The 12,624-nt window shown below is 43.9% G+C and overlaps 1 protein-coding gene and 1 long non-coding RNA gene across 6 annotated transcripts in view; one reads left to right on the top strand and one right to left on the bottom strand.

Moving 5' to 3' along the window:
* Positions 1-12,624, top strand: part of cacna1g (calcium channel, voltage-dependent, T type, alpha 1G subunit) — a 296,673-nt gene that overhangs the window by 63,439 nt on the left and 220,610 nt on the right. The window lies entirely within an intron of this gene.
* Positions 10,324-12,385, bottom strand: LOC137056286 (uncharacterized). Its single transcript, XR_010900283.1, has 3 exons — positions 12,265-12,385; positions 12,063-12,165; positions 10,324-10,433 (listed from the first exon to the last, which is right to left on the bottom strand). It is a non-coding gene; the product is annotated as an uncharacterized lncRNA (long non-coding RNA).

A 12,624-nucleotide genomic window follows, 5' to 3' on the forward strand; every position in this document is an offset into this window, starting at 1 on the left:
CTAGTGCATCCAACACAGTAGGTGTGTTTGGTTCTTCAGTAGAACACAAATTAAGATTTTTAACTCCAACCGTTGCTGTGTGCCAGTCAAATAATCATGTGAATGGATAAGGCTCTATGAGAGCAAAACACACAAACAAAAATGCTTAGGCAACGTGCACAAAAACCCTGCTGCTCCTGACGACACATTGATTTGTTAAGACACGAACCGATCGGTTTCTGTGAGAAACTCAACAGTATTTATGTAATTTTTTTTACCTCATATCCCGACGAGTCTCATCAAGTTTTCCCATAGGCTATTTCTTCCGTCTGGTAAGGTCAAGATGGTGCGATCATATATATATATATATATATATATATATAGATGCCTCATTAGTGCCGGCACGGATCGGCCGAATGAGGATTCTACATAATATATACTATGATCACACCAGCTTGACCTCACCAGACGGAAGTAATAGCCTATGGGAAAACTTGATGAGACTCGTCAGGATATGAGGTAAAAAAAATAAATAACATAAATAGTGTTGTGTTTCTCACAGAAACCGATCGGTTTGTGTCTTAAGAAATCAATGTGTCGTCAGGAGCAGCAGGGTTTTTTATGCACATTGTCTAAGCATGTTTTTTTTGTTTGTTTTGCTCTCATAGAATTGTTACCTATTCACCCCATTATATGACTGGCGCAGCAACAGTTGGAGTTAAAAATCTTCATTTGTGTTCTACTGAAGAAACAAACACACCTACATGTTGGATGCACTGGGCTAAGCAGATAAACATCTAATTTTCATTTTTGGGTGAACTAACCCTTTAAGGCAGGGGTCCCCAATCTCGGTCCTGGAGGGCCACTGTTCTGCACAGTTTAAATCCAATCCCAATCAAACACACCTGAAACAGCTAATCAATGCCTATAAAATTAAACATGACAGTGCCATGTTTAAACACACCTCTGAATGAATTCAAGTGTGCTTGCGGCTTCTGCTGGATATTGCAAGTTGAAGACATAGGTTGCGTCCGAAATCGCGTACTTCCATACTATATAGTATGCGAAAAACAGTACGCGAGCAGAGTAGTATGTCCGAATTCATAGGCTGCGTCCGAAATCGCGTACTTCCATACTATATAGTATGCGAAAAACAGTACGTGAGCAGAGTAGTATGTCCGAATTCATAGAATTCGAAAAACAGTATGCGAAAAGTACCCGGATGGCCTACTACTTCCGGCGAGATTATGAAGTGTGCATACGATGGACACTTTACTATCCCATGATGCCACGGGAGAGAGGAGCTGTCGTTATATTTGAAAATGGCGGAAAACGGAGATGCAGCTGTTTTTAAGTGTAAGTACTTTAGAAACAACTTTCTGTTTATTTGTGGTTAAATTGTATTTGTTTAACATCATATAAGTAAACGACTGTCTTGTTAGATGTTTATATGATGTAAATTAAGGGTGTCCTTTTCCAGCCGATTCAGAAAAATTATAGTTTTATCATTATTAGACTAATGTAAAGCAGCTACCGATAGCACTGTTTTCACAAAACAAAGACGTTCGTTGTTTAGCAGTTTAATGAGATAATTACACAACTTCAGTAAATTAAAACGATGTATTTCTCCTTTACCAGTGTTGATATTATCAAAATGTTGTTGGTTACATAGCAAACTACTGTTAACAAGTTTAAATTACCTCAGCTTGTCCATGTACCGTTAGCAATAATAGACTGACCATGGCTCATCACATCTGTGTTGATTTTGCAGGGGCTGATGAACACACCCGTGTTTTAACCGAGAACTGAGGGAAAGAAAAGATTTTCTTCGGCTACTAGAAATAAATTGCTAAACAATGATGTTAATAAAGAAATCAAATGATACAGTGTCTCTTTTCATTTGTTTGTAAATTCACCGTCATGCTGTTATAGCAAGTTATATTACAAAACTTAATTCCTAGGGCTTTATAGTAACGTTAGCTAGATTGTCAGTGGTAAAGTGCTAATATATGGCCTTGAGTATTTTTGTTTAAGCGTTCTGTATGTGTTGCCGGTTTTTGAAACAAGCTAATTGCACGTGTATCTGAAAAATATGCTGTCTAACTCTGAATACGAGTGCTGCCATGTAGAGAAAAACACACACACACTCCAGACACCATTAAAATGTATTTGCTTTATTTTTGTGGTTGGTGGGTGTCGCCTCTAGGGACCACTGTAGCTCCATTAATAGAGAGACGCGCACACATTTATTTCTGAGGTAATATTTAAAAGCTAAATACATTATAATACTTGCATTGTTTGAGAAATTCCGCACAAGCTCTCGACGTAGGCGTGACCTGCGAGGAGCTGACCGTCGCCTCTCTGGATTGTGAGCTCGAACGATGTAAAAACACAGATAAAAGCGAAACAGGTCTAAAAACATGGCTCGCGAATGTGTGCAGTCGGTGGAATGGGCTCTTTAAATCTCCGCGCTGTCATGACGGCGTCTATCACGTGACAATTCCATCATGGCGCATGTAGTACGTCCGACTCCATTCATACTACCTGTATTCATACTATATAGAACGTACTTTTTTAACGGTCGCGAAGTACGTTCTAATTCAAATGTAGTACCTACTCACATAGTACGCGATTTCGGACGCAGCCATAGAATTCGAAAAACAGTATGCGAAAAGTACCCGGATGGCATACTACTTCCGGCGAGATTATGAAGTGCGCATACGATGGACACTTTACTATCCCATGATGCCACGGGAGAGAGGAGCTGGCGTTATATTTGAAAATGGCGGAAAACGGAGATGCAGCTGTTTTCAAGTGTAAGTACTTTATAAACAATTTTTTGTTTATTTGTGGTTAAATTGTATTTGTTTAACATCATATAAGTAAACGGCTGTCTTGTTAGAAGTTTATATGATGTAAAGTAAGGGTGTCCTTTTCCAGCCAATTCAGAAAAATTATAGTTTTATCATTATTAGTAGACTAAGTTAATGTAAATCAGCTACCGATAGCACTGTTTTCACAAAACAAAGACGTTCGTTGTTTAGCAGTTTAATGAGATAATTACACAACTTCAGTAAATTAAAACGATGTATTTCTCCTTTACCAGTGTTGATATTATCAAAATGTTGTTGGTTACACAGCAAACTGCTGTTAACAAGCTTAAGTTACCTCAGCTTGTCCATGTACGTTACCGTTAGCATTAATAAACTGACCATGGTTCATCACATGTTAATCTCTGTGTTGATTTTGCAGGGGCTGATGAACACCCACCCGTGTTTTAACCAAGAAGTGAGAGAAAGAAAAGTTCCCTTTCGAGAGAGGTTCCTCGTATTACGTATGGGAAAAACTCCTTTTCTCGAGAATGTGAAGCAAAACTTTTAATAAAGGTATCTATGTAAAGCGCAGTGAGCTGCACGGCCATAGCCCAGCGCGAGGAGCGCTCTGATTGGCCGGGCTGCGGCAACTGCAGGAACCTATGGTGAGGCGGCTGAGAGGAACGAACCAATGGGGGGCGTTCCAGAAGCCCGCCGAAAAAGGTGCTTATATTTGCATACAGGAGGCTATATAAGACCCTAATTCGCCATAGGTGTCAGATTTTATCTCCTTCAACGATACCTTCGCTGGTCTCCGGAAGAAGCACCGCCGTTGAAAAGGCACCAGCGGAACCTGCAGCTGAGGACGACGGACTCCCTCTCCGCCTTCTCTGCCGTTCCAGCTACGCCATCCGGCGTTATATATCCTTTAAACTGTGTCTATGTTGAGTGTTATATGTGTTTGTGTTGCCGCTGCAACGCCACTTCTAGAGCTTACAGGCTTGTTCTACTCGAGGACTCTCTCGTTCCGCCGCGTCGTTAAGCGCCGCGGAAAGACGGAGCTCTTCTCACTCTCCCTCTGCTCTCGTCCCGTCGCGCTGAATAGCGCCGCGGAAAGAGAGAATGTTAGAGGACATGAGCACACTCAAGCCGAAGCTCTCTTCACTCTGCCGCCGCCGCGGCTCTTCTTCCGCCGCTGCCACAGAGTTGTTCCCACTCTTCTCTCATTCCGTCGCGCTACAGCCGCGGACAGAGAATACTAGAGTGAATAGGCGAACTCGAGCCGAAGCTCTCGCCGTGCTAGAAGCGCCGCGGACAGAGTTTTACCTCACGCTTCCAATTCTCTCGTCCTGTCGCTCTATCGCCGCGGACAGAGAATACTAGAGTGAATAAACAAACTCGAGCCGAAGCTCTCGCCGTGCTAGAAGCGCCGCGGACAGAGTTTTACCTCACGCTTCCAATTCTCTCGTCCTGTCGCTCTATCGCCGCGGACAGAGAATAATAGAGTGAATAAACAAACTCGAGCCGAAGCTCTCGCCGTGCTAGAAGCGCCGCGGACAGAGTTTTACCTCACGCTTCCAATTCTCTCGTCCTGTCGCTCTATCGCCGCGGACAGAGAATACTAGAGTGAATAAACAAACTCGAGCCGAAGCTCTCGCCGTGCTAGAAGCGCCGCGGACAGAGTTTTACCTCACGCTTCCAATTCTCTCGTCCTGTCGCTCTATCGCCGCAGACAGAGAATACTAGAGTGAATAAACAAACTCGAGCCGAAGCTCTCGCCGTGCTAGAAGCGCCGCGGACAGAGTTTTACCTCACGCTTCCAATTCTCTCGTCCTGTCGCTCTATCGCCGCGGACAGAGAATACTAGAGTGAATAAACAAACTCGAGCTGAAGCTCTCGCCGTGCTAGAAGCGCCGCGGACAGAGTTTTACCTCACGCTTCCAATTCTCTCGTCCTGTCGCTCTATCGCCGCGGACAGAGAATAATAGAGTGAATAAACAAACTCGAGCTGAAGCTCTCGCCGTGCTAGAAGCGCCGCGGACAGAGTTTTACCTCACGCTTCCAATTCTCTCGTCCTGTCGCTCTATCGCCGCGGACAGAGAATACTAGAGTGAATAAACAAACTCGAGCCGAAGCTCTCGCCGTGCTAGAAGCGCCGCGGACAGAGTTTTACCTCACGCTTCCAATTCTCTCGTCCTGTCGCTCTATCGCCGCGGACAGAGAATACTAGAGTGAATAAACAAACTCGAGCTGAAGCTCTCGCCGTGCTAGAAGCGCCGCGGACAGAGTTTTACCTCACGCTTCCAATTCTCTCGTCCTGTCGCTCTATCGCCGCGGACAGAGAATAATAGAGTGAATAAACAAACTCGAGCCGAAGCTCTCGCCGTGCTAGAAGCGCCGCGGACAGAGTTTTACCTCACGCTTCCAATTCTCTCGTCCTGTCGCTCTATCGCCGCGGACAGAGAATACTAGAGTGAATAAACTAACTCGAGCCGAAGCTCTCGCCGTGCTAGAAGCGCCGCGGACAGAGTTTTTCCTCACGCTTCCAATTCTCTCGTCCTGTCGCTCTATCGCCGCGGACAGAGAATAATAGAGTGAATAAACAAACTCGAGCCGAAGCTCTCGCCGTGCTCATTCTACCGCCGCCGTGCTGAAGCGCTGCGGACAGAGAATACTAGAGTAAGTTAGACGAGCGAGCTCGGGCTGTTGGGTATGTCAAGAACAATGTCGCTGCAGCGCGCGCTTACTGCCAAGGAAGTTGTAATGGCTGCCTTGTCATGATAGCGCGCGCCCCTTCCACAGCGCGTTGCTGACTAGAGCGCGGCTTACGTCATAGCACGCGCTCACTGTCAGAGCATAAGGGCGTCGGAAAATGGCTGCCAAGCTAAGCCCTTTTTTCACTCTATCACTTCCAGTCCCCTTTATTCAGGCGGCTGGAAAGGTTTTTACACTGTAGACAAAGTGTCCACTACACAGTGTGCACCCCTACATAAGCACTGTTAATTCAGCCTCACAAAATCACAAATAAATCCCGCCGCGGCCGGATTACACCATATAAAGTCAACTAGCCTTATTGCAGTCAACTAGCCTGTGGTCAAACACGCTTGTCTGCATGCGCGCTTTCAGTCTAGACTAGAGCATAACGGCATTGTGGAATGGCTCACATACCACCCGCACTTCCTTACATTCTCCCAGTTCCCTTAAGTTAAGTGACTGGAGATGAAATATTGCAGTCAACTAGCCTGTGTTAAACACGCTCGTCTGCACACTAATGCTGTGTGCGTTTACCCCTGTGGATTTGCTCACTGGTTTGCACCGTGGGTATTCTACGTAGGTTGTGCGCCACTGCACATTGTTTACACTACACACAAAAGAGCTTTCTATGTAGGAAATGTGCCCACTTTACAGTCTGCACTCCTGCACCCAAGCACTTTTCACAAAGTTCACTCTCGCACACACAATATAAATGTGAGGCGTGCGCCCACTGCAAAGCCTGCACCGCCAAAACTAACACTATCCCCACAGTGTTACAAGCAGTGTTACAGCACAAGCAACCCGGCTAACAGGCCCCTATTACTAAGCGGCCAGCCCCCGAATCTAATTCAACCCCTGGCTTTACGAGCCCAGGCCTGGCAGGCCATTCCTGGTATATAATATTGGGTGTTGAACATATAAAATGAGGTTCTCGCTACAGTTTTGCTCGCAGACCCCGCGATTCAAGCCGTGGTCGAGCCCTCTGTAAGAAGCAGTGTCAGTCACGTGCTTCTCGCTGAGGCATTGAGACTGTTAAAGGAGAGAGCGGCGAAAACAGTACACCCGACGCTAGCGAGTCAGGTTTTTACTGTCGCTAATTCCTCATGCCGAAAATGGGTGGCGGTCTCAGGCCCATTTTCCAGGCATCTGAACAAAGCACTTATGACACGCTCGTTTCAAGGTGCTGACGGTGAAACAAATCCTCGCGCACATTCGCCCCGGGGATTGGGTTTTCTCAATAGATCTGAAAAACGCATACTTCACGTTACGATAACCCCCCACCCCCACTACAGGCCATTCTTGAGATTCGCCTTCGAGGGGCAGGCTTATCAGTACAGTCATTGTCATAGACTCAAGACTTACGGCATAAGAACCACCACGTCTTGATAATGTACATAAAATCGCTAGGGCAGCCGAGATCAGACTCTGTTCACTGCATGGCTAAGCATCTCCTTTTATGGGCAGAGCACAATCTGAGCTCCCTAAGGGCGGCTTACGTGCCAGGTATTCTGAATCAGGGTCCGGACATGTTATCCAGAGGACCCATGTCCCCAGGGGGATGGTCCCTTTACCCGCAAACAATTCAGCTTGCACAGCACACGCTGCCCAATATTTTTTCTGCAAACGCAGGGATGCCCTGGCCCATGTTGGCCCAGACTCCCTCTATATGTTCCCTCCGATCGCGATCCAGCTGCAGCCGGTGCTTTTTAATAGCCCCACTTTGGAAGAACCGCACATGGTTCTCCATACTGTTTCAGCTGTCAGACACAGCCCCATGCCTATTCTGCCAATGAAAGGGAAGGTCTGGCATCCCAATCCCGAGCTGTGGGCCCTCCACGTATGGCCCATCAACGGTATCCGGGAACCTCTCTGACAAGTTATGAACACTATTTCGGAAGCTAGAGCCCCTGCTATCTGGCAGCTCTGCTTGAAGTGGTCAGTGGTTTTCTAACCAATGTGCTACGCGAAACATCGACGCACACTCATGCGAACTGGCGGAACCGCTCGCTTTCTCCAAGAGCTAATGGATGCGGGTCGTCCCCCCTCCATACTCGGGGTGTGTGTCTCCGCCATAGCAGCTAGCCACGCTCCTATCGCGGCACATTCACTAGGGAAAAGTGATCTTATTGTGTGTTTTCTTAAAGGGGCCAGGAGATTCAGCTCGCCTTGCCCCTACCTCGGTCCCTATTTGGGACCTCGCCATGGTTTTGGAGGCCGTGAAGGGTTCCCCCTCCTAACCACTTCAGAACACGAGCTTGAAGCACATATCACTCAAAACCGTTTTTCTGCTGGCTGTGGCCTCGGTTAACCGAGTGGGTGGCTTACCTGCACTCTCGGTGAGCCCTTCCTGTCTTGAGTTTGGGTCCAGCAACTTCAAGGTTGTGCTCAAACCGAGGCATGGTTTTATGCTGAAAGTGCTATCAACCCCTTCAGTATGCAGGTCTTTGCACTGCTTAACCCGCGTCTTAGAGAGAATAAGACGCAAACATATTCTGCCCAGTCAGAGCATTGAGATTGTATCTAGAGCGCTCCGCCCCCTTCAGGCAGTCGGATCAGCTCTTCATTGCTTCGGTGGCCGCACTAAAGTTTGTGCTGTCATGAAACAGTCTCTCACACTGGATAGTGGATGCAGTCCCACTAGCATATAGGTCCAGGACCTAACCTGTCCTACAGGCATTTAAGCCCACTCCTCTAGAGGCATGGCCTCATCTTGGGCTTGGTCGTGTGACATTTCTTTGGAAGATATCTGTGCGGCGGCAGGCTGGGCCTCTCCGTCCACTTTTATCAGATTCTACAAGTTGGAGGTTCCAGCTCTACAAGCAGGGCTTCTCTCCATCTAGGCTCTATCTTGACCCTGGCAAACAGATTGCCTTACATTTTGGCCTGTACACATTAGTCCTTAAGCACTATTCATTCATCATAAGATCCGACTATGTCCGATCAGCTGTTCAAACGAACCGACTCTTCCGGTTCTTCATTCCCCTTATAAGCCGCCTCTGTCGGTGTCTCGGGGGTTTATAACATGTGCTTTGGGTATACTGGGTCAGTCAGCACACACGGCGCTTTACATTGTGTTCCCATACGTAATACGAGGAACCTCTCTCGAAAGGGAACGTACTCGGTTACTTTCGTAACCTCGGTTCCCTGAGAGAGAGGAACGAGTATTACGTTCCGTGCCGTGTTTATGCTTCTCAGGTATCGCTTCAGTCGATCTTAAAACCTGACACCTATGGCGAATTAGGGTCTTATATAGCCTCCTGTATGCAAATATAAGCACCTTTTTCGGCGGGCTTCTGGAACGCCCCCCATTGGTTCGTTCCTCTCAGCCGCCTCACCATAGGTTCCTGCAGTTGCCGCAGCCCGGCCAATCAGAGCGCTCCTCGCGCTGGGCTATGGCCGTGCAGCTCACTGCGCTTTACATAGATACCTTTATTAAAAGTTTTGCTTCACATTCTCGAGAAAAGGAGTTTTTCCCATACGTAATACTCGTTCCTCTCTCTCAGGGAACCGAGGTTACGAAAGTAACCGAGTACGATTCCTTCGGCTACTAGAAATAATTGCTAAACAATGATGATAATAAAGAAATCAAATGATACAGTGTCTTCTTTCATTTGTTTGTAAATTCACCGTCATGCTGTTTAGCAAGTTATATTACAAAACACTTAATTCCTAGGGCTTTATAGTAGCTATATTGTCAGTGGTAAATTGCTAATATATGGCCTTGAGTATTTTTTTTAAAGCGTTCTGTATGTGTTGCTGGTTTTTGAAACGAGCTAATTGCACGTGTATCTGAAAAATATGCTGTCTAACTCTGAATACGAGTGCTGCACTATAGAGAAAAACACACACTCCAGACACCATTAAAATGTATTTGCTTTATTTTTGTGTATTTAACTTTCAAATGGATTCGTAGGATACAAAGCTTAAAATAAAATCACATAATTTTGCCGTACATAGCGTAAAACACCACCAAAAAGAAAGGTATTAAAATGTTTTTATTATAGTGTCATCACGAGGAAAGAAGTTTAACTTAAGCAGCTTCGGTAAGTAACTTTCACAGGTTTCAAAAAGATCTAAAAGGACTTTGATAACTAGTAATCTCATTTATAGGACATCACTTTAAAATAGTTCAATAACGGTAAAGTTATGTTTCTTTTAAAGTGTGTACAAGATGAAGACTACGATCTCGGTAATTTTTGGATTTACTCTTGAAGTAAATAATTTGTAAAACATGAAGCTCAAATATGTGATATGTAACTATAATTTCAAATGTTTGGCACACAAATTCACACTCAGCTTAAGCCATTGTGCCAGTGGTTGGTGGGTGTCGCCTCTAGGGACCACTGTAGCTCCATTAATAGAGACACGCACACATTTGTTTCTGAGGTAATATTTAAAAGCTAAATACATTAATACTTGCATTATTTGAGAAATTCCGCACAAGCTCTCGACGTAGGCGTGACCTGCGAGGAGCTGACCGACGCCTCCTCTGGATTGTGAGCTCGAACGATGTAAAAACGCAGATAAAAGCGAAGCAGATCTAAAAACATCGCTGGCGAATGTGTGCAGTCGGTGGAATGGGCTCTTTAAATCTCCGCGCTGTCATGACGGCGTCTATCACGTGACAATTCCATCATGGCGCATGTAGTACGTCCGACTCCATTCATACTACCCGTATTCATACTATATAGAACGTACTTTTTTAACGGTCGCGAAGTACGTTCTAATTCAAATGTAGTACCTACTCACATAGTACGCGATTTCGGACGCAGCCATAGTAGGCAGCGAAGACTGCTGCCAATCCATGCAGGAGGTTGCTGTGGGGCCCCATCACACATGCTCCTTCCATGGACATAATCCATGTGTCTGCGCCGCGCAGTATCTCTCCTGAAACCCATTAACAATATAACTAAAAGCTGCACAACACACTATTGCCACCTAACATGAATTCATGTTCAAGTGGAGAAAGACTTACACAGATCCACTTGAACATTATCTCCTTTGACCACCGCACCCTCCATCAACAACTCAAAGACATTTAAAAAAATTACAGAATTAACTTCTACAAAATTAGGGAAGATTATACGAAAAAAAGGAAGAAAAAAAATTATATATATATACGATAATGTTATAAAAAATGTTCTTGATAAATGTTTTAACAGTTATAAGAAAAGAGCAAACATAAGCTACCTTTATAAACTAACGTTAACTCACTGACAGGAGGCAGACGAGACGTTCTTCTCAGAAGTCAAAGCCTGCCATAAAAAAAAAAAAACCTTTCCACAGACCACCGGACTTTCAGCAAGTGCAAAAAAAATGAGAAGACACCTAATGATAACTACACACTTGAAAATATTTTTTCTAAGATGAACGTGCACAGTTCAGTTTAAGATTTGGCACTATCGTATTACAAACTGACAGGAGCTAGCCGCTATGTTCGGCAAAACAGCAAAACGGACAAAAAATATATTTATACAAATATATACAATAATGTTATAAAATCTGTTCTTGATATATGCTTTAACAGTTATAAGAAAAGAGCAAACATAAGCTACCTTTTTAAACTAACTCACTGACAGGAGGCAGACGAGACGTTCTTCTCAAAGTCAAAGCCCGCTATAAAAAAACTTTCCACAGACCACCGGACTTTCAGCACGTGCAAAAAAAAAAAAAAAAAGACACCTTTTATGATTACTACACTTAAATAATTTTTCTAAGATGAACGTGCGCAGTTCAGTTTAAGGCACTTTATCGTCAGCTAACAGTTAGATTACAAACAGAATGACAGGAGCTAGCAAGCTATGTTCGGCAAAACAGCGAAACGGACAAAAAATAAATTAAAAAAAAATATATATAATTATATATATTTATTATAATAATTATATATATACAATAATGTTATAAAATCTGTTCTTGATATATGCTTTAACAGTTATAAGAAAAGAGCAAACAGCTACCTTTTTAAACTCACTGACAGGAAGCAGACGTGACAATCTTCTCAGAGGTCAAGCGCGTAACGTTAATAAAAATCTTTCCACAGCACAGACCACCGTAGATTCAAAGTTTGGATCATTTTACAGACTCGGATCTTTGAATCTCCTTAAGCAAAATTAACGAACTAATCATTTTGAGTTGAATCATGCGAGTTGAGCTAACGTTATAGAGATCTAACGTTACTATAGCTAATGTTACTGAAATATACCAAACGAAAAATAAGAAAAGAGCAAACATAAGCTAACGTTACCTTTATAAACTAACTCACTGACAGGAGGCAGACGTGACGTTCTTCTCAGAAGTCAAGCGCGCCATAAAAAAAAACTTTCCACAGAACACCGTAGATCCAAAATTTGGATCATTTTACAGACTCGGGTCTTTGAATCTCCTTCAGCAAAAAAAAGAACAAACTAATCATTTTGAGTTTAATGATGAGAGTTGAGCTAACGTTATAGAGAACTGACGTTACTCTAGCTAATGTTACTGAAATATACCAAACGAAAAATTGTGAATATTTCGTACCTGGATGTGGTAACTTTTCCCGGATGGTTTGAGTAAAGACGCCGCTTCACCGCAGTCGGTTCGTGGTGTTTTTTACCGGGAGTGTCAAGTCACTGAGATGTCACTGAAAAATACCAAACGAAACAATCACCACTCACTCATATCACCAGTATTAATATATCCATGGACTTATAAAAATAGATTTCATGTTAACGTTTCATACCTGAGATGTGTTCCTTCCAAAAATGTTTGATTCTGGTGCATTGGCCGCCACAGTGCCGCGCAATTTCAAAATTCAAATAGTAGGAATCCCACAATGCTATGCGGTGGCTGTAAAATAATGCTTTTACAGTGTAGTTACAACAAAATTACAAGACTGTCCATACATTTCCCATCATGCATTTGCATTTACAATAAAAAAATGAATACAATAAGTTGTTGTAAAATTTACTGTAAAAATTACATCAATTGCTAACAGTGTAAGCGGACTGGTTTTGCACGGCAGGCTAGTGTTTACATAGAAAGACACAGAATAGTAGCGCATTTGAATGAAGAAGCGCGCTTATTTAGTTCAACATATTTC

This window comes from Pseudorasbora parva, chromosome 21 (assembly GCF_024679245.1).
Source record: "Pseudorasbora parva isolate DD20220531a chromosome 21, ASM2467924v1, whole genome shotgun sequence".
Classification (NCBI taxonomy): Eukaryota; Metazoa; Chordata; class Actinopteri; order Cypriniformes; family Gobionidae; genus Pseudorasbora; species Pseudorasbora parva.